Raw genomic sequence first — 26,106 nt, forward strand, 5'->3', positions numbered from 1 at the left:
CTTGATGAAAGAAAGTGGCATGTTTCCACTCACTCCTGTTGGAACAGGACAGAGGGGTGGTGAGAATTCAATGTCCTCTTTGTCCTTCTTTGAATAAATAACTCCAGGAGTCCAAACCCCGCTCCTTTGCTGAGTGGCCATAAGCACTTTATTTAACTCTCTGAGTCTCAGTGTCTTTGTTTCTGATGTAGGGATAATTCTCCCACGTAAGAATGTCGTGGGGAGGTAAATAAGATGGTACGTGTGATGGTGATAATACAATTTATAAATAATACAATACCATTTATTTCTTCATATATTGTAAAGCTTGAGCCCAAAAGTCATAGCACCTGACAAAGAGTAGGTGCTCAATAAACGGTTATGTTTTTGTTTTTGTCTTCGTTTCCTATAAAGATGGTAGTCTCACCCCCAAACCAAAACTTCATTTTAAATTTCATTTTGGGCTGTATTTTTCATCCTAGAAGCTCTCCAGATGTTCTCCCTCAGATACTCCCAGGTAGCCACCATGTCAATTCTGCCCTAAGTACTTTTCCATTGCATCACTGTGATGGCTGATCTTAGATATCGATGTGACTGGGCAGAGAAACACCCAGATACCGGAGAAAACATTCTTCCTTGGTGTGTCTGTGAGGGTATTTCCCAAAGAGATGAGTATGAGTAGACCAAGTGAAGGACCACTGTCCTCCTCTCCCATGTGGTTGGGCATTGTCTAATCCGTTGAGGGCCCAAATAGAACCAAAAAGCAGAGGAAGGAAGAAATTGTTCTCTGCCTCCGCTAGGATGTCTATCGTCCACCCTTGGGCATCACACTCTTCATTCTCAACTCATCCTGGCACTTAGAACCATCACATATCCCAACACCTTTCCTTAGGCCTTTGGACTTGGACTGAATTAAACCACTGGCTTTCCTAGTTCTCCAGCTTATAGACAGCAGAGGATGAGACTTCCCAGCCTCCATAATCCTATCAACGTGTATGAGTATATATATATACATACACACACACACACACACATATATATCTTCTGTTGGTATGGTTTCTCTGGAGAATCCTGGCTAATACAATCACCTATGTCTTACTGGAATCTTCAGGCAGGAGCCCCTAGGATGATTGTTTCAAGGAATCTCTTTTATTTTGGGAGGCGGGGGAGAACTACTATCTGAACGACAGCCTCCTGATGTCAGTGGATCAATTCCCATCTCCTGGGAACTTTGGCCAACAGTTTCCTATCTTCCTTGGAATGCAACTTTGCAATCAGTGCTGTGTATCCTGTCCAGAACCCCTTTCCCCGGCAGGTCTATCCAGCCCATGACTTCGGCAAAGATTGGCTGCTACAGGCTTACTGCTGTACCCTTCCCTGCACGGTTGCCCTTGACCCATGGGAGCCACCTTGCCCAGAAATATTAGGGAGGTTAGTCTCCCTCCGGACAGCCCATAGCCAGTGGCTAGCTGATATGGGACATAAAGTTTCATTCCTCTTACCTCAAGTTGGAACAACTTTGTGAGACTGCGTGGAATTTTCTGGCTCCACTTCTGACACCAAATATAAGGTCTTTCCCAACACAAACCCATTCTCCAATACCAACTGGGTGTCCGCAACTCAATTCAATTCTAATACTATCTATACCTGGACTTAGTTAGCATGAGATCCTACAAGTTAAGGGGCTCAGTCTCACAGGACTGCCTCCACTTCAGATGCCAGCAGCAAGTGGGGCCCCCAGGTGACCAGCACTTCTGCCTAATGGGTGACAGATTGCGGGGGGGAGGGGTCCCCACGATGCTCCCCACCTGGGTTCAATAATTTACTAGAACAATTCATAGAACTTGAGAAAGGGCTCCACTTACTATTCTAGATTATTATAGAAAATACGAACCAACAGCGAGAGGCACAGAGGGTGAGAAGTGAAATGATCCCAAGAGTGGGAGCCTCTGGGGCGAAGGGGCATGCCCCCCTTCTGGCATGGAGATGTGCTCCCCACCCCGGAAGCTCGTCCAACACACCGTCCAGGGGTTCCGCGGAGGTTTTATTCTGTCCGCATGGTTGATTCAATCACTGGTCACTGGGGACCGACGTCCATCTTCTGCCCCCGTGCCTTCCCGGGCAGTGGGGGAGCAGGGCCGAAAGTTCTAAGCCTCTCGTCGTGTGGCGGCCTTTTCTGTTGACCAGCTCCCAACCTGAAGCTAGCTAGGCCCCCACAGGGCTCGTCTCATTGGCAGACAAAAGATAATCATTTCTCAAGGTCCCAGGAGAGCTGTACCAGGTGTACACTTTGACAGTGTCACAAGAAGCAAGCGTCCTTGTGAGATCCTGGCTCTAACCTAGGACACGCCCGGAGCTTTCCACTCCTCACAGGTATTCGTGCGTCCTTGGTGTGAACTTTGGCGCTCCTTGGGATCGAATCCGCATCTAATTTATCCTGGCCTCCCTGTAACACCATCACCATGCCTTACACACAGGCTGTTGTCAAAAAATGTTGTGGAAAGACTATTTCGTATTTTGAAATCGCTTACACAGCTGGGCAGAACTGTGAAGTGGCTGACTTCTTTTCTCTAATTTCCATTCTGCACCTCCACCCCCAAAACTGGGTGCACGAACAGCGCGATTCTCCGGCATGAGGACGAGGGCAAAGGGCTTCTATATGCGACTGGGGAACAGGCAGGTGCGGCTGACCCTCCAGCCGGTTCCGTCGGAGGCCAGAGAGACACAGCAGCTTGGTGCCTCGAGTGGTTCCATTCTTTCCGGCTTTTCTGCCCGATCAAGTTAAATAGTCCCTAAGAGTAAATAAATGTGGCAAAGATAAAACAAATATTTTTTTCCAATCGGATTGGTTCGTTCCTTGTGGGTTCAGATGAGGGAGAACCAGAATGTTTTGATTAAAGCAGCTGTTGCCATGAAATGATTTGCTTGTTTACTAGTGGGCTGTCTTACTTCTTGACATTATCTCCCAAAGTGGGAATTCTTGGTATTATTGAGTGGACAGCTTGGAATAGGAAAATGACAAGGTTCCTTAACCTAATGTTCCGACCATGTTACAAAGTGTAAAAACACTGACTCCAAGGCAAATCCAAGGCTATGTGATCGCAGAGTAGGGAAAAAAGAGAGGCATGCAGGCTCTCTGTGTCCCATATACGAGTCTTTCCTGATTGTGTGTTTCTGACAACTTAGTTTTCCACTTCCCTTTCTTTTTATATATCATATGTGCATCTCCCCCAGAGGCTACCATGACTTGGCTTCCCACAGGAGGAGACGCGGTGTTGTACCGGTGATTCCCACAGTATGGTTGGCCATGGTTCAGCCTAAAAGGTCTTCATGGTCCCATGAGGAGCCACGGACTGGATGGTGGTGGTGGTTTCGTTACTCACCATCCAGAGCGATGGGGACCCTGGAGGGCTGCAAACGCTGATGTTGACAGAAAACATTTATTGGATCTGCCAGCATTGTTCTAGGACTTTCGGTGTATTAACTGATTAATGCCTCATCACAACTCTGTGAGGGAGGTAACTTTAACGTCATCATCTTACACACGAAAAAACTGAGCCTGGTAGATGTTAAATAACTTGCCCAAGCAGAGAAGTTCTAGGTGACAGAGCCAACTTGGACCCCACATATTGTGGCTCTAGACCCAAGGGTTACAAATCACTACACATACTGCCTAGTAGTGTTAGTCCTAATAGCAACTGATCACATTTGAGTCTTAATCGTAGGCCAGCCACAATGCTTGGTCATATGTATTAACATCAATCCTCATAAAAACTCGATCAGATAGATAGGTATCATCCTCTTTTTACTGAGGCACAGAGAGGTTATGTAACACTCCTAGGGTTACCCAACAAGGAAGTGAAGGAACCAGGTTTCATCTGCTCTGGTCTATTTGTTTGCCTGCCTGGCCTTAATTCCCCCATGCCGTGAGGCCTGTTCCTGGTTTCTCAGGATTAGGATACAGACCCTTCTGGAGTGCTATTCCACCTGCCACCGAAAACCTCCCCTTCTCACTCTTGGATCACATATTCTGGGGGAGTCCCACTCAACAACCCTGGCTCAAAGGACGGGTTTGGGACTTTACTGGAATTCCTGGAACAAAGGGGCCCCCCTCATCCCCCAAATTGCTGATGGCAGCTCATCTGCCCTGAAGATGGCAGGGGCGCTCCCTGAGCTCTCGGAGCCCTTTCTGTAGGGGCTGTTTGAGATGCCAACGATCCTCCCTGCTGCCGGGAGGTAGCTGCTGGGCTCACCTTCGCCAGAAAGTCCTAAAAAACGAGGTCTCTTCTTCCTGCTGCTTCTTCAGGGAGCTACTCTCTGGAACTTCCAATCTCCAAAACACAGAGACTGCTAGAATAAGATCTCTTTCATGCTACCCAGCTGAGCCCTGCTCAATACTTTGTTTAGTCTTTGCTGGCTTGATTTGAGCGTCAGGATTGAACACCAATGTTCAGCATTTTGACCTCTCTAGCCTCTTCTTTGTCATCCTCAGCATCCCGAAAGTTTAAAAAAAAAAAATGCAGGAAAACATCTGTTTGCTAGGATCCACCTGAAGGGCTTGTTATTAGTTGGGCTTCTGCTGTGAGACTGTTATCTAACAATGACTCCAAAATCTCTGTGGCATATCGGAAGCATTTCTTTTTCTTCCTCCCAGATCTGTAGGGCTGCTGGGACAGCTCTGTGTTGGGCCACAGATTGGGATCGGGTCCTCTCAACATTTCTCTCATTTTCCTTGGACCAGAAGGTGCCCAGGACAGTTCTCCTCATGGTGGAGGGCCAGACAAGAGGCTAAGCCAAACTACAGGAGCACGTTTAAAGTCTCTGCTCAGCTCATGTCCACTCATGTATTCCATTGGCCAAAGCAAGTCATATGCCAAGTCTGACACCAGTGAATGGGGGACATATACTCTGATCCCTCCAGTTGGGGGCACTGTAGAGCAACATGGAAAGACTGGATGCATTCCAAGGGGGTGGAGGAAGAATTGGACCAATCCAATCTTATCACTGACACCCTCCGTTTTGATAGAGAAAAGTACATAAAAAGGCCATTTCAAGGATTTCTGAAAAAATTTTCTGAAAGCTTTTTCCAGAAGTTACCAGGATTAGTAAGATTTCTTTCTAAATTTATGGTCCCAGAGAGCAAGGATTAGTGCTCAGAATGGCGACCTTTAGACCTATAGATTCCAAGATGATCCCAAATCCAATTATAATAACCATGTTCTTTCATTCATTCAACAATGTTTATTGGGTCCTCTTACAGTTCTAGGTTTTAGAGGTAAACCCATGAACTACCCAGCACCGTCTTCATTGTGTTTACACAGTGCCATACTTCCTGTTATTTGCCCACAGGGCAGATGACTTGCATGCACAGCTGTTAAGGGGAAATCAGACGCAGACTCAGGTAACAGAGTGTGCCATGGATAACATGGGGTGTGGTGCCACAGGCAAATCCCAGCAGTCAGCAACAACTCCATGCAACCCAATCTCTCCTTTCAAGGAAACAGATCAGAATGCAAGAGAGTAAGAGCGATACTGTTGGAGAGCTCATCTTAAACCCACTCTGCATTGTAAAGATAATAAATCTTTCACAACTTGGCTATTTTAGATATTGCTCTCGTCTCTACAGTGACAAAAAGACAGAGATCCACTTCAGAAAGGTTTTCAACCGTAAAGACTGAAGTCAAAGAGCAAATTGAGTTTCTGGTTAACATCTCCCAGGGGCTCTGCAAGTATCGCAAGAAATGCCCCTCTGGGACAGCTCCAGCGGAACCCCAGCCCCATCCTTCGAGAGAGCTGCTTCCTCTGCTGTTGCTCAGAGGAGTGGAAAGATGTCAGATGGTTGATTTGCTTGAAAGACCGGAACAGGTGTAGTTCATCCTTAAGCAGCAGGGATCCTGCCCTGAGAGGGAACCAGCTCTTTTTCTCATGGGCTCGCTTTACAAAGATGTGTGCCCTTGGGCCCAAGACGCTGACTCACCCTCCCACTCCAAACCAGACTCTGTTTCCAAGCAAGCCCAGCTGGTGTAAGCGTGTTAACACCATGTGCAGATGCCTCCCTGAGACACAAGGTACGACCGGCTCTGTCATACTTGTTCCCCCATGCTCCGGACACGTAGTTCTCAGACCTTAGCGGGCATCAGGACCACCTGGAGGGCTTCCTAACCACAGACATAGAGTTTGGGACCCATTAGGGCTGGGGGGGTGGTCCTCAAATTTCACTTCTCTAGTAAAGTTCCCAGACCCTGGATGCTGCCCATCTGGTACCAGCCTTTGAGAAGTACTGCTTTAGGGCATTGCCTCTGGTCCTGAAAGGCTACCTGTCCTCAGAGCTGAGAATGTTCCCAAACAGACGCTAGTTCTCCTGCTTCTGACCTGCCCGACTTCAACTTCCCTCAATTCCCATTCACTCCTCAACTCCCTCTGCTAGTCCCCTTACCCCCACACTCCACAGAAAGTGTTCTTGCCAAAGTGGAAAAATGATACGCCTGCTGCCACATTTCACGGACAAGGGACATCATGCTTGGGCGTCTCACTGGTTGCGTCACAAGTCAGCGCGTTCAAATTGAACCCAGCACCTTCCTCCCCATTGTGTTCGTCTTAATGTTTGACACTGCTCCAACGCCTCGGTTCCCTTCCTTCTGATGAGCATTCCTCTTCGTCACAGCAGCTGCCCCTCCCAGTTAGCACAGTTCAGCTGTGACTTTCAAGTCAACCCTCCTGACACCTTGATTTGGGACTTCTGGCCTCCACAGCTATGACACAACACATTTCTGTTGTTTAAAGCACCCCTCCCTCTCCCTCAGCTTGTGGTAATTTGTTATAGAAGCCATAGGAAACTAATACATCCTGCTTCCATTATAACAGGGCGATGGGGAGTGACAGGGGACCCCTGCTTAGGAGATTTCACCTAAGACAAAGAATGTAGGAAATTTTAAAACTTTCTCGGGACAGGTCTGGTCTTGAAAAATAGCCCATTCACCAGCCTATCCAATATGAAGATAGTCGCCATTTTGGCACAGATTCTTAAGTAGGACTATCTGTCTCTTAGACCAGTCCTATTTTTCTGGTAACTTGAAGTTGTAGGGCATTCCCTCTCTGGTAGACAGGAAACAGGCTTTCTTTGTGGAATAAATTAAGAAAAATTTCTAGTTTCACTGAACATCTCCTTTCCCAGAAAGTTTAAGATTAATTTTCTTTGTAATTTCTGATAGTAAGTACTGATAACAAATTTCCTTACCAGCTTTTGTAACCCCAATGCTGTCATAGAACTTCCATTGCTGTGGGAAATTGTTCTGCTATGTGGCTGTGATGACATCAGCCTCTACGAGGGAGAGAATAGAAAGAACAGGAAATTTGGCTGTTAACTGATAGATGAAGGAGGAACTAGTTTTTAAGTAAGTTCCCTTAACTAATCAGCACTCTCAATTACTTGGCTTTATTTATTCAACCTATTTGTTTCCATTAAATCACTTGAAGTGTAAGTCCCTAGTCAGAAAATCAGGGCATAGACTGCAGAGCCCATCACTTTGGGGCCCTAGGTCATACCTCATGTCAGGCATGAGCAGAGGGGCTAAGAAAGACCCAGAACAGGGCAAGGAGATAATTTTTTTTAAAGATTTAATTAATGTATTTATTTTTCAGAGAGAGAGAGAGAGAGCACAAGCACGGGGAGCCACAGAAGCAGAGGGAGAAGCAGGCTCCCCACCGAGCAAGGAGCCCCATGCGGGACTCAATCCTGAGCCAATGACCTGAGCCATAGGCAGACATTCAACCAACTGAGCCAACCAGGAGACAAGGAGATAGTTGGAAGGAAGGAAGGAAGGAAAAGAGAGAGAAAGAAAGAAAAGACAGAGAAAGAGAGAGGGAGGGAGAGAGGATGAAAAAAAGGAAAGAAGGAAGAAAAGAGAAGAGAAAAGAAATACAGGTGGCTAATGAACAGTTGAGTGGGGCGACTTCATTAGTTGTATCAGTCAGAGTTTGCCAGAAAAACAAAATCAGTAGGATATGTACATATTTAGGAATTGGAATTTTATTTTAAGGCATTGGCTCATGTGGGTACAGGCAGTCTAAAACATGCAGGGCAGGACAGCAGGCTCGAGCCCTAGGGAAAAGGTGACCAGAGTCTTTTCTCTGAAGGCTGTCAACTGATTGGATGAGGCCCACCCACATCATGAAGGATAGTCAGCTTTACTCAAAATCTATTGATTGAAATGTTGATCTTCTCTACAATATGCATTCACAGCAACATCTAGACTGCTGTTTGACCAAAAAACTGAGCAGCATAGGCTAGCCAAGTTGACACATAAAACTAACCATTACCTTAATAACAAAAAAGAAATATAATTGACAATAAGCTATTTGTCACACAGCAGGTATCCAAAACTAACCATTACCTTAATAACAAAAAAGAAATATAATTGACAATAAGCTATTTGTCACACAGCAGGTATCCAGAGATTGGAAAGAACTATACCCTTTGTTGAGAGAGAACAAAATACCTGCACATCATTGTTGGAGGCACGACACCAAAACTTTTCTGTAGGGCAGTTTGGTGGTATTAAAGTGTCAAATGTGCATCCCCTTTGACCCCACAATCCCACTTCTAGGAGTTAATATTCAAACAAGTACAAAGTGGTAGGTATGGGGCGCCTGGGTGGCTCAGTGGGTTAAGCCGCTGCCTTCGGCTCAGGTCATGATCTCAGGATCGAGTCCCGCATCGGGCTCTCTGCTCAGCAGGGAGCCTGCTTCCCTCTCTCTCTCTCTGCCTGCCTCTCCGACTACTTGTGATTTCTCTCTGTCAAATAAATAAATAAAATCTTTAAAAAAAAAAAAAAAACAAAGTGGTAGGTATGTGTAGATGGGCCAGTAACGTTACATATAATGATAGAAAACCGGAAGCAGCTTCAATGTCCACCGATCGTGAGCAGGTTAAGTAAATTATAGAACATCTGTATAATGTACACCCTAGACTTAAGAAAGAGTGAGGAGGGGCGCCTGGGTGGCTCAGTGGATTAAGTCTCTGCCTTCGGCTCAGGTCATGGTCTCAGGGTCCTGGGATCGAGCCCCACATAGGGCTCTCTGCTCAGCAGGAGCCTGTTTCCCCTTCTCTCTCTCTGCCTGCTTCTCTGCCTACTTGTGATTTCTGTCTGTCAAATAAATAAATAAAATCTTTAAAAAAAAAAAAAAAAGAAAGAAAGAGTGAGGAGATTCTATATTCCTGACATGAAATCATCTTCATAGTAAGATGTTGTGTAAAAAACCAGGTTTCAGAACATCACATAGAGTTTGATTTCATTTATGTGCAATTAAGTTAATTGGTATATTTCCTAGAAAAGACATTTACCAAAATTTTAATTGTGGTTATCTCTGGGTGGTGGAATTTCAGGTTCTTTTTGTTACCTTTATTGAGGGCTCATTATGGGTCAGGCATTCTTTTTAAGCATCTTACATGGATTCAATTCAGTTAATAACCTGTATTATTTGCATTTTTTTTTAAAGCAAAGGCATGTGTCATTTTTCCCCCCCAAACTACAAAGTAGTTTTTAAAAATAGTCCTTCTGTTCTCCTACATGAGAGGGATCCCTTGTTTCCTAAAGCCCCACAATTCTTGGAACAACTGAGAGTCTGAAACTGCTGTATGCAGATCCCACCAAGCGTTATTATTGGGAATCTCTCCATTTTGCAAAAAAATTGACTTTCTCTCATTGCTGTTGGAGTGTTTTGCTGGTTTGTTTTCATGGCCCCTCTCTTGTTTAGTATGGATTGAGTGAGTAACATGTTCCCTTTTAGCCCTCCTTCTTACTTCTAACCCTCTCCCACAGTCAGCCCTTCTGATGTACTTAATTTGCATCATTTTCTTTCTGGGTGTCCTTCTAAAATATGCATTGTTTAGGGTTGCTTGGGTGGCTCAGTTGATTAAGCGACAGCACAGGTCATGATCCTGGAGTTCCAGAAATGTCCCGAATCCCATGTCAGGCTCCCCGCTCAGCATGGGGAGTCTGCTTTTCCCTCTGACCCTTCCCCTTCTCGTGTTCTCTCATTCTCTCTCAAATAAATAAATAAAATCTTTAAAAAATTGATAAAGTAAAATATGCATTGTTTAATATGCTTGCGTTTTTAATTTACCCAAATGCCCAAATGGTCTGGTTTTATTTCTCATTCCTGGGTCCTCCACCCCCCACATCCTTCTTCCCATCCAGCCCCAGTACTCCATGCTCTCACTGTTTCTGCCGTGGCTGCCTCAGGGATTTCCGGAGCTGCAAGTGTCCTTCATCAACTCTCCATCAACCACGCACCCCCAATCCTGTGGCTGGCCCCAGCACTTAGGCTTTACCTAACAGTCAACCCCGGTTTGTTTTGTTTTGTTTTGTTTTGTCTTTTCATGCATGGCCCTCTCCACTGAGAAACCTGGTACAACTTCACTCATTTGCCAGCCTGGAGGGAACTGCAAATCTAGCAATGAGCATCCAGTCCATAGCATTCAAGACATCTGGACAAGGCACTATCTCCCAGCTCTCCTACCTCCAAGTTATCCCCCTACCCTCCTAAGTCACTTTCTCTTCTCCACTGGGTTGAAACAGCCTTGCTTTCTAATTTGTGCTAATGCTTACATCTGGAGGCCTGATCGTCAGCCCGAAGACTCCTTTAGGTTTCTTCCAGAAGCCCTAACATGTCCTGCGCCATGTCCCTGCCTGAGAGTTCAATATTTGCAAAAATAAGGATGTAGGGGCGCCTGTGTGGCTCAGTGGGTTAAAGCCTCTGCCTTCGGCTCGGGTCATGATCCCAGGGTCCTGGGATCAAGCCCCACGTCGGGCTCTCTGCTCAGCAGGGAGCCTGCTTCCTCGTCTCTCTCTGCCTACTCTCTCTGTGTCAAATAAATAAAATCTTTTTTTTTAAGTGTTTTTAAAAAATATTTTATTTATTTATTTGACAGATAAAGATCACAAGTAGGCAGAGAAGCAGGCAGAGGGAGAGAGAGAGGGAAGCAGGCTCCGTACTGAGCAGAGAGCCCGATGCAGGGTTTAATCCCAGGACCCTGGGATCATGACCTGAGCTGAAGGCAGAGGCTTTAACCCACTGAGCCACCCAAGCACCCCAAATAAATAAAATCTTTAAAAAAAAAAAAAAGTATGTGATGAGTCCCCACTGTGGCCTTTCTATAATTTCTGCCTTCTACTCATCCCTTTAGCTGTCTTTAACTTTAGTCTGATTTAATCTGCAGAAAAATGCTAGGGGTGGGGCACGGTCAGAGGAGGATTTATCCCAAAGTTAATGAAGCTTGAGTTTCAAGGCCCCTAACTTGTAAAGGTCCTAGAAGCAGTCCTAATAATGTGTTCACATGAGGCATGTGTTTTGATAAATTTGCAGCATTTTTTTTTTAATTGCAGAATTAAGGTATTTTAACCATAATCAGTTAAGACCTCTGTCTTTGCTCTCTGGTTTTCCTTTCTTCACAATCTCTCTCCTGTCAGAGAGCTTCGGAGAGGGGCCTTGGACATTATGGGATCTAGCTAAAGGAAACATTGGGTTGGGGATACACATAATAAGGTTTGGTGGATGTATTCAAACATTTCTTAAGCCCGTTGTGTCTCCTTCTTACAGTATTTATATCCTAAAATTGCATTCTTTTTTTTTTTTTTTTTAGATTTTATTTATTTATTTCAGAGAGAGAGAGAGAGAATGAGTGCAAACATGAGTAGAGGGAGAGGCAGAGGGAGGAGCAAACTCCCTGCTGACCACGGAGCCCAAACTGAGGCTCCTCCTGGGACCCTAGGATCATGACCTGAGCTGAAGGCAGACACTTAACCAACTAAGCCACCCAGGTATCCCAAAATCATATTCTTTTCTTAAAGAGGGGTTCTAAAATTATAATGCTTTCTTCCACTTCCCAGAGCTGAGTCTTCCCACACAGTAAAGCCCAGTGTAATACACTTCAGAGCTCATGTACCCCTGAGGGTGACCTTGGTTGTTGACGATGGTTTTGTCCTGATCTTAGTTTTGAAACATTCCTGTTGTAGGTAGACCCCTGATTTCCACTTAAAAAGTGCAGCCCTTGGCTCATAGCATGGCCTCCAACACACATATCTTTTTTTGGTTTTCCTTCTGGGGCCTCTCCCCATCATCGCCCTACACACACACACACACACACACACACACACACACACGCACGCACACACACACGCACTTTTATATCTGCCGCATTTGAAGCTCCTATTTAAGCATCACAAGCTGGAGCGCAGAATGGCAGTGAGCCAGTTTTAAAAACTGAGCTAAAATGTACAAGGCAAACACTTTCAAGAATGCCTACAGCTGCCAGTCTTAACCTTAGCGGGCAAGTGCAGGAAATAGGCTTACGCGGCAGGCACTCTGTCTAGGTCTTTGGAATCGAGGCTGTTTAATGAGGTAAAAATATTTCCACCTCTTCACCTAACAAAACGGTAAAAGGATGAAACTCTTAAATTAGAAAATTTCCTCAAACTAACATCTCAGCAAAATTTTTGGCACACAGAAGAAGTGCTCAAGAACTATTAAGTTAACGAAATCTCATTTTTAGAGGAAAGCACCTCCAGTACAGCAAATGGACTCCATTTCCACTTAAAACGTCTTGGAAGAAAGGCTTTTCCATTGGCCTATATTCAAGATCAAGTTTTTTGGTGTGTTTTCTCCCCCCCCTTTTTTTAAGGGGAGAGAACTGTTTTTATCTCCTTTTCTCCCTCTACAATGCCTTTCCAGAAATGTTAACCCTACCTATAGTTTTAAAAAATGTTAACCTTCATTTCTCGGACAGTAATCCATTCGTGTGTTGATTGAACAAATATTTATTGAGTACCTACAATATTTCAGGCCTTATTCCAAGTACTTTTATTTTTTTTTTTTAAAGATTTTATTGATTTGACAGAGAGAGACACAGAGAGAGAGGGAATACAAGCAGTGGGAGTGGGAGAGGCAGAAGCAGGCTTTCTGCAAAGCAGGGAGCCCAGGGCAGGGCTGGATCCCAGGACCCTGGGATCATGACCTGAGCTAAAGGCAACCACTTAACAACTGAGCCACCCAGATGCCCCTAGGTACTTCTTTCACTAGGGGAATTTTCCTATGTTATTAAATCTCTTTGCAAACGTGATTTAATATAGTAACATTTTATAATAAGCAGAGCCCAGAGTTAATTTAGCCACTCTCTTTTTGTTAAACATTTAGATCATCCTTCATGTCTCCCTATTATAAGTAATACAGTATTGATCTTCTTTGTAATAGATACCTGTCCATATCTATGATTAATTCTATAGGACAGATATCTACAAGTGGAATTACTAGATCAAAGGGTATGAACACTTAAGTTTCTTGATAAATACTTTTGGCAGGCTTTCCAAAGCATATTATCACCTCTGATTTTCCCAGTTCCTCTTCAACTGAGGAATCACCCACCGCTATTTAAAGACAAGAGAGCATAATCCATTCCTTCTATAGAGGTTTGTTGATTCTTAAAATAATTTTACTTCCAGATGGCAATAAAAGTAATCGGGCTGTTTTCTTGAACACCTCTAGTCCTTTCTATACCACACTCATTTTTTTTTTTAAGATTTTTTTTTTCCAATTGTTCTGACACAGAGAGAGGGATCACAAGTAGGCAGAGAGACAGACAGGGAGAGAGGGGGGAAGCAGGTTCCCTACTGAGCAGAAAGCCTGATGCGGGACTCGATCCCAGGACCCTGAGATCATGACCTGAGCCAAAGGCAGAGGCTTAACCCACTGAGCCATCCAAGCACCCCACACTCATTTTTTAAGGGTCACATTTCCACATTCTTTTTGCAAAGGAAAAAACACTTAAAGAATAGAGAGTAGCCATATACTCGTCTGTTCAGACAAGAGATCGATCTGGAGAGGAAATCATCCATGAGAAATACAGAATCATGCAAAGGTATGTAAAAATATAGTAATCATCTTCATTATTGTTCATTTTGGGGTTTGCAAGGGGATGGACAATGTGTAGCTAAACACATCTCTGGATAGCTTTGCTCACAATAACAGAACAGTGGGGTTAATGAGCCGTCCTAGCTCATCAGCATCTCTGCTCTGGCAAATCAAATGATAAAAATACCTCACAGAGGTTCTTTTCAACGTAGAAGTAAATTTCATTGCATAGCACTTGGTCCTTTAGTATTTTCTGGAATAAGTTCATTCCCTCTCAAGAAAAATTTTTGCTTTCCAAGAGAACCAGTGCCACCCTGAGTATGTCCCCAGTACATGATGCTCAAGAAGATACACTAGGGGGAAAAAAACAGAACCAGGAGCAAGTCCCCTTTGGTCTAGTTTGAGGGAGAATATCTGCTAACTGCATTGCCTTGTTGTCTTATTTGTATCAGAAGCCCCTCTGAGCAGGGGCTTTTGTTTTTAGAATGTTCTGCTTAGGACAAGAGGTATGAAGATTGAAATTCAAGCTTTTCTCTTTCCTGGAAGCCAGGCCGCCTAAAGGGAACTGACTGCTTGGGATTTTCCCCCCGACTCAGTCCAGGTTGTAGCAAACCCCCCACGAGGGCAGACTTTCTTCTCCGGCTGACCAAAAGGTGTTTTACCAAAGAGGAGAACAGAATCTGTGGTGGGTGAAGAATGACCACCATTCGTTCACCCATCAACGAGGTACTGAATGTTCAGTACATGCTAGAAACTAGGCTGGGGGGACACTGTGCGAGTAAAATGGGCAGAAAACCTGCCCTCATGGAGCTTGCTCCTGAGTGAGGAGAAACACTAAACAAATGATCATGCCCATAAATATAAAACCATAGTCTTGGTAAGTGCCAGGGCATCAAGAACACAGACCATGAATGCATACGATACAGTATGAGCTTAATGGGGATGGCGGGCAGTTGTGGGACGGACTGTGTTTCTGTCAGAGGGAAAAGCATGAACAGAGGGACTTAAGTTCAGAGAGTGAGGAGAAGGGGGCGTGCGCAGACTCCAGAGATATGATCAGGGCCATGCAGGGGATTCGGTCTTCATCCTAAATGGGTCTTTAGATTGTCAAAGCCCATATTTCTTGACAATTCCACTCTTAAGTATTTACCCAAGAGAAATGAAAACTTATGACCTCGAAAGACCTGGATATTTATAGCAGCCTTAAAACATCTAAAACTGGAAACAATCCCAATGTCCATCAACAAAAGACTGGATAAAGAGATTGTGGCTATATTCATACTTAATGTAAAGGAATGAACACAACACCATGGAACACTCTCAAGAAATTTCCATTGAGGGGGTGCCTGAGCAGCTCAGCCAGTTAACCATTGGCTTTCTTTTTTTTAAGTTCATATCCTGATCCCAGGGTCCTGGAATTGAGTCCCTGAGTTGGGCTCCCTACTCAACGGGGACCCTGCTTCTCCCTCTCTCCCCTGCTCATGCTCTCTCTCTCAAATAAATAAATAAATAAAATCTTTAAAAAAAAATCTTACATTAAGTAAAAATAGGCACAAAAAAGTCCACACTCTGTGATTATATTTGTATCAAATCCAAAGGCCAAGCAAAACTAATCCATGGTGATAAAAATCAAAAAGTGGTTGCGTCTGGGAGTGAAGGACGGGGAGGGGCCAATGACTAGTAAAAGGGAGCAAGGGAACTTTCTGAAGTAAAAAGATATGAAAAAGAAATGTTTTGTATCTTGTTTGGGGTGGTGACTTCCCAGGCACATTCAATTACCAAAACTCCTCACACTGTACTAAACATCTGTGCATTGTGTTATTTGTATAACATATATCAAAGTTGGGTGTTTGGGGTTTTTTTAAGTTCAGTACATACTATAAAGTGTTTAAAGCACAGCAATATCATGGGATTTGTCATGTGACAAGAGTCCCCTGGCTATGGTCTGGAGAAGGATAAGAAGAGGCCAGTATACTCCTGAATATCAGTGCGTATCAGCCCCTCATCAGCCTTTAAGTACAATTCAGACCTCTGCTTGTTGACATCCCCCAGGAACTGTGCAAAGCAATTGTCAATGGACCACAAATGAAATTCAGCTGGAGGGAAAAAAAAAAAAAAAAAAGATGGGAAACTGGGCTAAGAGCACTAAGGAAACCAGACAAAGGAAATGGGTCCAACCAGATTTCTATTACGTAGGTTCTTTCAAGACAGGATTAAAGTAATCGTGCTTGTTTTAATTATTTCAAATCTGTTAAAATGCTTTCTTAGGTTATCTTCCCCAAATCTACAATTATTCTTCTGAGATTAGGAAATGGAGCAGGTTGGAACTGGTTGATGCAATAGGCAGGCAAAAATTATCTTTTATCTATAGTTAGAATGAACAGAATTAAAATGAGATAAGAATTAGGTTATGTCTCCACAAGAACATGGGAAATATTAAGCAATGGAAGAGGGTTTGGGGCAGGACTGCATTGTCACATCACGTGTGCTAGAATCCTGAGGCACCAATACAAAGACAAAGGGGCACCTGCTTCATGAAGGTTTAAAAGAACGACAAAATCTAATCATTTCAGACTTGGAAAGGATTCTCAGAAAGCATATCAGCCTACACATTTCAGAGAGGAAATGCAGAGGTAAAGGGAACAAAATTACCTGGAAATATTCATTACAAACATTTGATTAGAATGTCACCAAGCATTTCCACGTTTATTCCCTCATTAAATCCTCATAAAGTGCTGGCAAACAGCAATTGTTAATTTTTCTTTTCAGAAGAAAAGTTGGGGCTCAAAGCGTGGTGCAGAGAAAGCTCGTTCTCATCAATGCTCAAGCCTCTCCCTTTGCAGGACACCCCACAAGGTCACAGTTCTCAGCTGGGCGGGGGTCGGGGGGTGGCTGGCAGAGAACTGAGTTCTGGCCAATGGAATGTGGCAAAAAGCACCCCCCCTTTCTGGGCTGACCAAAACTTGGCATATAATCCTCTCTTCCCCAAATTAACTCTTCTCTTGTGTCTGCCATTAGAGCATTAGATGCACAGGATCTAAGTCCCCAGGTCCAGTAGAGGACTTGAAGCCGCAGGGGATGAGGAACCACCATGTGGCAGGAGCCTGGGTTCCCTGAATGACTCTGTGGAGCAGAGATTTTTTTTTTTCTCCCAATCGCTGACCCAAGTTCCACTGTAAGAGGAGTGAGAAATAAACCTTTGTTGTGTCCAGACACTGAAGTTTTGGTGGTTATTGTACTGGTTAGACTAACTAACAAAGAAATGTTAAGGGACTCATGCAAAATCTAGATATTAATTTAACAAAAGTCTACTGAGCATTTGTTATATGTGCCAGATATTATGACACAATAAGGCCCTGTGTGTACATCAATGAATTAAGACAAATCTGGGCTATGCCCTCATGGGGCTTAAGGTAGTAGCTCATACAGTTACAGACAGGGCAAGGATGCAAATGAAACCTGCTAACTCTAAATTTCTTCTATTTTCTACTCCACATCTTTCCTCCCAAATAATACGAATCAAAATATATTACATTCTTCAAAGATTGATTTGAGAAATAGAAGATGCATCCCACTATACGAATTATAGGATGAAATAGGAGAAAAAGAGATAGAGTTTCTTTTTTAAACTTCTATGTCCTTCAAGACCTGATGAGTCTCAGCCAAGAAAAAATTCCCCTGTACTGGATGGCTCAGTCAGTTAAGCATCTGACTTCAGCTCAGGTCATAATGTCAGCATCCTGCATCCTGGGATGGAGCCCATGATGATGACCTCCATTGTTGTCATCATCATGGGCAGGCTCTAGGCTTAGCATGGAGTCTGGCCCTCCCCCCCCTTTTCCCCTCCCCCTCCTCATGCTCTCTCTCTCTCTCTCTCTCCCAAATAGATAAATAAATAAATAAAATCTTTTTAAAAAATTCTCCTGTACTGTAGAGCTTTAGTCAGTAGGAGAGACTGGAAAACCGTTGTGTTCATATATTTAAATTTTCAGTTATTTAAGGATTAACTTAAACCATGTATTTCAACTTACATTGTTGAAAATGGCATGAGTCCATTCCCCTGTATTACTAAACAGCAGGTGATTTTTAACTCCTCCAGATCTAAAATTCTATGAGCCTACGACTCTTCATTTTTTAAAATTTTTTATTTAAATTCAATTAACATATAGTTTATTACTAGTTTCAGAGGTAGCATTTAGTGATTCATCAGTTGCATACAACACCCCATGCTCATTCCTTCAAGTGCCCTCCTTAATGCCCATCACCCAATTACCTCATCCCCCACCCACCTCCCCTCCAGCAATCCTGGTTGTTTCCTAGAGTTAAGAGTCTCTTACTGTTTGCCTCCTCCTCTATTTTCAACTAATTTTATTTTTCCTTCCCTTCCCCTATGTTAATGTTTTGTTTCTTATATTCCACATATGAGTGAAATCATATGGTATTTTTCCTGCTTCTGCCTGATGTATTTCACTGAGCATAATAACCTAAGTTCCATCCATGGAGCCGATGACTCTTTGTGATAACTGTGGCTTCCCTGTACCTCGTGATCACTACTCAGAACTTTTCTCACTACAATGCATTGTTACAGGGATGGGCTCTGTCTATCAGACTCAGGATATCCCAAGAAATTGATTGGATTTTTTTTTTTTTTTTAGAACACTCAGAGCCTAGGTTCTTACGCTTTTTTAGATGATTAATTTTGGCAAGTATATAGGACAAGCTGACACAGCCAATAGTCCAAGTTTTCATTTGTCTCTCAGATATTGCTCTAAAAAATTCAGATATATATGTACTTATCTAATTTTTCCTCTTATTCAAGTGAATTTCACATGACCATTATTACATTGGTTAAGATCCTTTTGTTTATAAGTAACAGAAAGACTCATTCAGATGGGTTTGAGCAAAAAGTTGATTTTTGATTTAAGTAATTAGGCCTGGGTTTCTCTTTCTCCATCTTTTGACTCCATGTCTTTTAGGTTGAATCCATTCTCAGATAATCCCTTCATGTTCATGAGATGGCTGCAGAAATACCAACCTCATAGACCCTTAAGTTCATATCCTAAGGAGAGGAAAAACATATCTACTGTGGCATTCATAGAAATCCTGCAATGTCCTCAGGCTGCACTGGTTTAGGTCATGAAGCTACCTCAGGAACACACGTGCAGGCTGCCTTAGGCCTGGGTCATGGCTCCACTCTTGAAATGCGGAATGCATTGAGACCTCACAGACTCAGAATGGGGAAAAGGTAAATCCCCAGAAGAAAACTACGGGCTAATTCTATTGAGGCAGGCAATGAAAAACCATAGAACACAATGACTTAACACTGCATTGAATACATTAATGATTATAAGCATTGAACCAAAATCAGATTCCTTTTTTTTGTTGTTAATATTTTATTTATTGATTGGACAGACAGAGATCACAAGTAGGCAGAGAAGGAGGCAGAGAGAGGAGAAAGCAGGCTCCCTGCTGAGCAGAGTGCTCAATGTGGGGCTCAATCCCAGGACCCTGGGACCATGACCTGAGCCGAAGGCAGAGGCCTTAAGCCACTGAGCCACCCAGGTGCCCCAATCAGATTCCTTTTAAAGAACAAAGCCATTAACCAACTTGTATAGCTGTCCTTAAACTCAGCAAATGTCTGGGTAACACAAATATTAAGGGTTCTACTACCCTTAAGGACTACAAAAGCTGAAAGAGTAGACACTAAAACCTGTCAAAATGACTGTTAGAGAAAGTGTAGGCTTGAGCAAGCACTTGGTAGATTATTTGTAACTAAAGGGGAGAAAGTTAAGAAAGTATACCTACTTTATCCTACAAACCATTTATTTGTTTCTTTAGGAATGGATGATTTAATAAATAAACAAGATAATATACACTCAGAGCAATAATGTGATGGGGAAAGTAAGGAAGGGAAATACAATTTAAACTCAGATTGTTAATATGAAAAAGATTCTTGGGAGATTACCTGGGATAGATGTTCTGATATTAGGCATAAGTAGGAAAAAAATCATTTTGGACAACTGCTGTTTTTTTAAAAATTTATTTGACAGACAGAGATCACAAGTAGGCAGAGAAGCAGGCAGAGAGAGAGGAGGACGCAGGCTCCCCACTGAGCAGAGAGCCTGATGCGGGACTCAATCCCAGGACCCAGATATCATAACCTGACCTGAAGGCAGAGGCTTAACCCACTGAGCCACCCAGGCACCCCAAATGCTGTTTTTATTAGTAAAAACAAAACAGCCATTTGTGGTCACTTTGTTTCCTACCATTTGGGTTCAATACTTGAAATGTTTATCAAAATGAAGTTAACTTCATTTTAAAGGATTTAAAGGATAAAGGGTTAAAGACCCAAATGTGAGACCTGAAACCATAAAACTCCCAGAAGAAAATGTAGGCAACAATTTCTTTGACATCAGCCATAGAAACATTTTTCTAGGTTTGTCTCCTCAGACAAGAGAAACAAAAGCAAAAATAAATCACTGGGACTATACCACAGAACAAAAGGCTTTTGCACAGCAAAGGAAACCATCAACAAAACAAAAAGGCAACCTACTAAATGAAAGAAAATATTTGCAAATGGTATATCCAATATTGGGTTAATACTGAAAATATATAAAGAACTTATGCAACTCAACACCAAAAAAACAAATGGTCCAATTTAAAAAATGGGCTGAGGACCTGAACAGATATTTTCCGAAAGACATATAGATGGCCAACAGATGCATGAAAAGATGCTTAACATCACTCATCACCAGGGAAATGCAAATCAAAACCACAATGAGATATCACCTCATACCTGTCAGAATGACTAAAATAAAAAACACAAGAAATAAAAATGTTGACAAGGATATAGAGAAAAAGGAACCCTTATGCACTTTGATGAGAATGCAAACTGGTGCAACCACTGTAGAAAACAGTATGGATGATCCTCAAAAAGCTAAAAATAGAACTACCCTATGATCCAGCAATTCTACTACTGGGTATTTACTCAAAGAAAGAAAAACTCTAATTTGAAAAGATACATGCATCCCTACGTTTATTGCAACATATTTATAATAGCCAAGATATGGAAGCAACCTAACTATCCATTGATAGATGAAAGGATAAAGCTGTGAGTTTTACACATATTATACTTATATATGTTTATATGATATATAGACTTATATGAGTTTATATATATATATATATATGTATAAAATGGAATATTACTTAGCCATAAAAAATTAAAAAGCCATAAAAAAGAATTAGCTCTAGGGCACCTGGGTGGCTCGGTCATTAAGTATCTGTCTTTAGCTCAGGTCATGATCTCAGGGTCCTGGGATGGAGCCCCACGGCAGGCTCTCTGCTCAGCAGGGAGCCTGCTTCCTCCTCTCTCTCTGCCTGCCTCTCTGCCTACTTGTGATCTCTCTCTCTCTGTCGAATAAATAAATAAAATCTTAAACAAACAAACAAACAAACAAAGAACAAAGTGGTGGATGCCAGAGGGGAGGTGGGTAGGAAGAGGAGTGAAATGGATAAAGGAGATCAAAAGAACACTTATCTTGATGAGCACTAAGAAATGGATAGAATTGTTGAATCGCTATATTGGACATGTCAAGTGAATATAACACTGAATGTTAATATATTTTAAAAAGGGGGAAATGAAGTTAACCTTTGACAATATAAATGAGGTAATAAGCTTTTGACAATACAAATTCATACAAGATTTATTTGAAGTCATTGTATGAGTGAGGTCTCTCTCCTTTGGTGAAAAGTGTCTGAAACCCAAGTCAAAACTATTTTAGGCAAAAAGGAATCTGTGTTGGAAAGCTCATTGATTCTGAGATGGCAAGAGCACACCTGGGCCTTGCAGACAAGGGATCAGAGATTCAAATGCCACCTGGAGTCATCTTTCATCTCCCATCTCTGTTTCTCCTGTACTGACTTCTTCCTGGGAATTATGCCACAAGCATATCGGTTCCCCACCTCTCTGTCTTAGAAAGGGAGTAAGCCTCTTCCCCAGGATCAGTTTTTCAAATCCCAAGGAAGGACCCTCCCTGGCCTGGTTTAGGTCATCTGCTCACTGAAGACCAAAACACAGTATTTTGATCAGCCTTACTTGATGTCGATTACTCATCTTTAGTCCAATAAACTTTAGCCAGGAGTTGGAATTCCCTATAGATGTTTGTGGGAGGAAAATGGACATTTTCTAGAAGAAAAGGGGTTGGAATACTTGGTCGACAAAATCAGAGATGTTTACACCAGAAACCCCATTCTTTTCTTGATGATAAAGACTATTAAAGTCAATAAACATGGAGCACCTGGGTGGCTCAGTGGGTTAAAGCCTCTGCCTTCGGCTCAGGTCATGATCCCAGGGTCTGGGATCGAGCCCCGCATCGGGCTCTCTGATCAGTGGGGAGCCTGCTTCCTCCTCTCTCTCTACCTGCTTCTCTGCCTACTTGTGATCTCTGTCAAATAAATACATAAAATCTTAAAAAAATATATAAAAGTCAATAAACATAATTATCACTTTAATAAGTAGAGACTTAACAATTCCAACACGAGAGCCCACATGCCAGGATAAAATGCTTGACACAGGAGATAACCCAAATATTTCACAAGTGGCTTCAGTCTTTGCTTTGGTGCCCAGCCTTTGCAGATGGCCTCACTTAATGCTTCCTGAAAGGGAGAGCTTCACCCAGATTCCTAAAATGAATCCTAACCTTTGGAGTTCTATATGCCACTCTGGGACTCAAGGTCTAATCATCCTTATCTTGCTTCTGACCTCAAGCTTCAGGTCTGATAATCAGACCTCTCCTTTACTTATCTTTACTTAAGCCAAGTTTCCCCCTGCTCTCTGACCTTCCATTCCCTCATGTGATCACCATGTGGCCATAGGCCTTCACAGACAAGCTTCTTAGAAGGAATAGTACCCCAGATCATGGTTCCTAAATATCTTTTCCACTCAAAGGAAACAGGAGTCCTTAGACAAATGGCTGATGCTAGGGCTAGGGCAAAGAAGAGTAAGAGGAGGCTGAATATCCTATTGTGTGAGAAAGTAAAGAGGTACTCAAAAATGATGGGGCATGTCAAAGGCTTGAACAGCTCCTTACTTCACTTGACTTCTTAGCGGCATACAAAACTCCTAATCTCATCCTCCTCTTTGAAACCTTTTCCTTCTCTAACTTCTGGTCTTTTTCTACTTCCGATTCTCTTCTTTTCTCAATGGCAGCTTTTTCAAAGAGTCTTTTCTGGGTATCTCACTTTCCACTCACCTCATAAATACAGATGTTCCTTGGGATTCTGTCCTCAGCCCTTTTCTCTTCTCATTTTATTCCCTCCCTGGTGATCTTAGCTAACCCCACAGCTTTAATTATTACATAAATAATGGCTCTCAAATATGTATTTCTGAGTCTCCTTATGTATGGGTAGAGATGAGAGGTAAATGCACAGCACAGACATCTCTCTTAAGCCATAGAGCCATATAGACAACCAAAAGCCTCCTCGATGTCTACACAAAGTTCAAACCATGATTATGTCAAAGATAACCTGTTAAAAAGTGAAGACATTACCTTTCTCTCATCTAGTATTCCTTATTTCTGTTATTGGTACTACCAACACCTGATTGTCCAAGCAAGAAACTCGGATTATTCTTTTTTTTTTCTTTAAAGATTTTATTTATTTATTTGACAGACAGAGATCATGAATAGGCAGAGAGGCAGGTGGAGAGAGAGGGGGAAGCAGGCTCCCCGCTGAGCAGGGAGCCCAACCCCGGGCTCAATCCCAGGACCCTGGGATCATGAGCCGAAAGTAGAGGCTTTAACCCACTGAGTTATCCAGGCACCCCAAACTTGGATTATTCTTAATATCTTTTAGCCAGATACAACCAGGAACACATGTCTAGTTGAAGGAGGTGAGTTTATGACTCACTTAAGGAAGAACACCCAGCATAGGGAACCATGGAACTCAGTACAAGAGCATTATAAAGAAACCATTACAGGGCTTGCTATTTGTGTGAGCACTTTGAGAGGGTCCAAGGAAGCAGAAACCTATTCTAGACTGGATGCTGTCATACAAAGAGGGGGAATTCTATGACTGAGATCACAATACATCTTACATAGAGAATGGACAGTCCAGCGCAAAGGTAATGCTAATAATTGGTAAGAAGTAGCTGTCACTCATTTCAGCTGAAAGAAGGGGGTGTTTGCAATTTGGTGGGTGGCCCAGTGACTGCTTTCATCTGTGCTTAGACAAAATTAGGGAATAAACCTGTTTCGTCTCATGTTATTATGGCCTCAGAATAATCTCATCTGATGGTGCTCTGCGAGGTTCTTACGCCCAGCAGGAAATAATATGGCCTACCTGTAAACGCCAGGCTGGCTTCTGAATGTCAGGAGTTGCCATCTCCCCCTTCCTCATTCCCATATATTATTATGGAAATTATTCCCATGTAAATTAGTTACTGGGTCTTAGTAACTTTCTCACGTATCTCTGGGCTTTGCCCTCTTCTCTCCATCTTCTTTCCTTCCTCTCTAACCCAGGTCATTGTCATTTGTCATCTGAATGACTACATCAGTCACCGAACAGTTCATCCAACATGTCATCTCCCTCCTGTTCCAGTCCATCAGCTCCCCTCCACCCTTCGCCCACAATAATGTGGGTAAACACAGCATCCCTACTTAAAATCTCCTTTGTTTACATTACCAGCCCTGTTGCTAATATTTAAATGGTAAAATTAAAAATCAGTAAGCTTAGCAAGGAAAATTAATTTTTTTCTTTTCTCCCTAAAAGGAATCAAAAAAGGTAGATGAGGAATCAACTGAATATGGAGACTGTTTTGATATTCTGATTCTGTCTTAAGAAATTATGACTCAAGGTGAATCAATAAAATGACAGGATTGCTAAAAAACTTACTGTACTGGCACCATTAGCATAAGTGTATTTATTGTCCAGAACAAGAAATTTATGTGCAGTTCAGTCCTGGGTAATACATTTTAAGAAAGACATTATTAAAAGAGTATGTCCAGAAGAGGACAACCAGGACAAGGAGGTTCTGGAAACAATATCATATGAATAATCAGAACAAGTGAGGCTTACAGAAAAATAAGGAGGGATAATGACAAGTGTTTGCAAATATCCAAAGAGCTGTCACATGCAGAAGGGAGTAAATTTATTTTGTACAGTTCTAGGAGTAGGATCAACTTTGAAGACTACAAATCATAGGAAGATTGATTTCCGTTCAATCTAAGAAAACATTTACTAATAATCAGAATGATGAGTTGGCATCCTGGAAAGGGAATGATCTCCTAGTTACTAGAAGAGTTCAATTCAAAGCTGAATAATGGTCTGGAGAGTATACTGTGAAACAGGAGTTGTTAAATCTTCTGTTGAAGGGGATGGTTCTTTAATCTGTTGTGGTCTGATACTTTTATAAATTAATTTTTAAAAAACCCTAAATTACTAAAAATGAAAAGAAAAAAATTAAAAGTAGGGGCTTAAATTTTTTACTATCTGATTCAATGAACATATTTCAGCAATTAGAATTAGAACAAAAAACTGCTCACTGTAAATGCACACTTAAGATTAGAGGATTTCTCGAACTCTTAACATTTTGTCGTTCTTCAATTGTAACATAAGAAAATTATGAGTGAAATAGTAATTCTCTAGATTAGGCCATTACATACATACTTTGAATAAATACTATATGTATGAATATTTTAAATTTTTTAATATGCCAGATTAGTTAGTTTCTTTCTTACTAAAATATCTAATCCAGGTTGGATTGACAATACTACTTTCAGGGAATGATGTATATCGAAACTGCTTCTTCTGTGTTGCCTTAATATCATGAAAGAACTGTATTTACAAAGGGATGATGAGGAAAATGGAAAAAAGAAGCTTTAAAATAATTTCCACATGCTCAGACTACTCATTATTAACTTTGTCCAAAATGAAACAAGTGATGCTGTATTTTCAAAATTCATTTTCAATTCACTAGTTGCCAGTTAGAACAATGTATCCGTCCCATAGATAAGACAATCTAAACCCAAAACAAATCAGTAATGGAATGGAATGGAATGACCACAGTACTTGCTATTTCTCCCTTCAAAAAATAGAGTCTATTTCCCCAATCCCTGAACTTGGGATGGATTTGTGGAAGTGATGCTGTGCCAGTTTGCAGCCTAGGCCTTAAGAGACCTTGCAGTTTCCAGTCTCATACCCCTGAAACCCTGAAGCGAT

General features: G+C 42.2%; 1 long non-coding RNA gene across 1 annotated transcript in view; it reads right to left on the bottom strand.

The window, feature by feature from the left end:
- Window positions 1–23,439, bottom strand: part of LOC116593012 — a 31,165-nt gene extending 7,726 nt beyond the window's left edge. Inside the window, exons 1-2 of the long non-coding RNA XR_004286694.1 lie at window positions 23,142–23,439; window positions 7,217–7,300 (exon numbers count right to left, since the gene is read on the bottom strand). This is a non-coding gene — a long non-coding RNA (uncharacterized LOC116593012). The remainder of the gene's footprint in view (window positions 1–7,216; window positions 7,301–23,141) is intronic.
- Between the last annotated feature and the right edge of the window lie 2,667 nt (window positions 23,440–26,106).

The sequence above is a fragment of the Mustela erminea genome, chromosome 6 (genome assembly GCF_009829155.1).
Source record: "Mustela erminea isolate mMusErm1 chromosome 6, mMusErm1.Pri, whole genome shotgun sequence".
Classification (NCBI taxonomy): domain Eukaryota; kingdom Metazoa; phylum Chordata; class Mammalia; order Carnivora; family Mustelidae; genus Mustela; species Mustela erminea.